This window comes from Babylonia areolata, chromosome 3, assembly GCF_041734735.1.
Source record: "Babylonia areolata isolate BAREFJ2019XMU chromosome 3, ASM4173473v1, whole genome shotgun sequence".
NCBI classification, from domain to species: domain Eukaryota; kingdom Metazoa; phylum Mollusca; class Gastropoda; order Neogastropoda; family Buccinidae; genus Babylonia; species Babylonia areolata.
Window position 1 is genome coordinate 28230369 of NC_134878.1, and position 2500 is coordinate 28232868.

Genomic DNA, 2500 nt, shown 5'->3' on the forward strand with positions numbered 1-2500 from the left:
GATATATAAATTCAAGTCCTAAAGGTTTGACGGTCTGTTTTTCCCATATGGGGGTTCACCAACACTATAACTACTAGAGGCTTGACGCCAGCATTTGGCTACACGCTATTGTTACACGCTATTGTTACATGCTATTGTTACATGCTTGAAAAACGACTAAAAGGTCTCGACGTACAGCTCTTTAAAAAGACCGTCGTAGTAAGGGGGCAGTGACGTTCCCATTCACAACAAAGTCTAGGGCTCCTCCGCCGACATTACGCGGGGGTTAGGGTGGGGCCCAGGGTGGGGCCCAGCCGTTAAAATTAACTCTCCTGGTGTGGGGCCCAGCCCTTAAAAATTAACTCTCCTTCTTCCGCAGTTTTAAACCTTACTTCCCCACGACCGCAGTCAAGTATTATATCCGGAGTGAAATTCCTTCCTCCCTCACTATACCCCCAATACAAAGGATACAACACTATACCAAACGCTGAGACAGGGGGGTGTGGGGTGTGGGGTGTGGGAGGGGTGGGGTGGGGGGTGGGGGGGGGGAGGGTTTGGGGGGTAGGTGGAGTTGTGGGGTGGAAGTGTGGAGGCGTCGAACCTTGACCACTAGTATGGTCTATAAACACTGGATGGATGAAAAAAAAAGTCCCAAGTACTCTTAACTTGAACCTGCCACGGCGTCACTTCTTTGTCTCCTTGCGGAGGGTTTTAATTAAGTGGGACAAACGAGAGAGAAAGAGAGAGGGGGGTAGAGTGAGAGAAGGGGAGAGGGGGAGAGAGGGGGGGAAGAGAGGGAGGGAGGGACAGAGTGGGGAGAGAGAAGGGAAGGGAGAGGGAGAGAGAGGGGGGGAAGAGGGGGAGAGGGAGAGAGAAGGGGGAAAGAGAGGGAGGGAGGGACAGAGAGTGGGGAGAGAGAAGGGGAGAGGAGGAGAGGGAGAGAGGGGGAAGAGAGGGAGGGAGGGACAGAGAGTGGGGAGAGAGAAGGGAAGGGAGAGGGAGAGAGAGAGGGGGGGAAGAGAGGGAGGGAGGGACAGAGAGTGGGGAGAGAGAAGGGGAGAGGAGGAGAGTGAGAGAGGGGGGAAGAGAGGGAGGGAGGGGCAGAGAGTGGGGAGAGAGATGGGGAGAGGGAGAGAGAGAGGGGGGGGAAGAGAGGGAGGGAGGGGAAGAGAGAAGGGGAGAGGGGGAGATGGAGAGAGAGAGAGAGAGAGAGGGGGGGGGAGACGAAACAGCGAGCCAGAGAGGGGAGAGAGAGGAGGGAGAGAGAGAGAGATGGGAGAGAACGAACGAACGAACGAACGAACGAACCTGTTTCATTGAGGGGGAAAAAAGGAACAAACACAAATGGCTTGTTTTCACCCTACCCTCATGAAAGGGGACACTAAGTAAAGGAAAAAAAGACAGAGGGAATGAGAGAGAGACAGAGACAGACAGACAGAGACAGACAGAGAGACAGAGACAACCAGACAGAGACAGACAGACAGGTAGACAGACAGACAGACAGAGACACAGACCGGCAGACAGACATAGACAGAGAGACAGACACAGACAGACAGACACAGACACAGAGACAGACAGACAGGCAGACAGACAGAAGACAGAGACACAGAGACAGAGAAAGAGAGCAACAGAACAGAAAAGAAAGAAGAAAGAGAGAGAGAGAGAGAGAAAGACAACGTGAATCGAATATAAAACATGCAAAAGAGGGAAATAACGTAAGCGTTTTGTCAAAACTGTTATCTCGGTCTTGATCGAAACTGAGAAGTATTGTGTGGGTGGGTTAGAGGTGGGGGGTTGGGTGGGGAGCAGGGGTGAGGTAGGGTGGGTGGGGGTAACCTCAAAAGAGGTGTTGTGTTAACAAAGAGACAAACAAAGAAGGCAGAAAGACCACAGAGACGAGAGCTATTGCATTTTGCCAGCTGTGTGTGTTTGGAGTGGCGGGTGTGTGTGTGTGTGTGTGTGTGTGTGTGTGTGTGTGTGTGGGTGGGGGGTTGGTGGGGGAGGGGAGGTATCTGCCTCAGTCAGTCTGTCTGTCTGTCTGTCTTTCTCTCTTTCATTATATCTCACATAATATACACACACGCACGCACGCACGCGCGCGCGCGCGCGCGCACACACACACACACACACACACACACACCAAAAAAAAAACACACAGAAAACACACACACACACACTCTAACACACACACTAACAGAGAGAGAGAGAGAGAGAGAGAGAGAGAGAGAGAGAGAGAGAGAGAGAGAGAGAGAGAGAGAGAGAGAGAGAGAGATCAAACAACTGCTTAAACAGCGTTAGCTGCTCGCAGAATTGTTGCAAAGCATCCATAGGAGCAAAGCCACCAATTAAAAACACCATGGTCGTTAATGAACTGCGATGACGGTTACATACATATAACAGAGAAAAGGGGGGTGTGGCTGAATAAACAGAAACGGCGGCGACACCTGTCAATCATGTGTGTTACTGAGTTTACTCGTCAAAGTACACACACACACACACACACACAGATAGAACATCACGG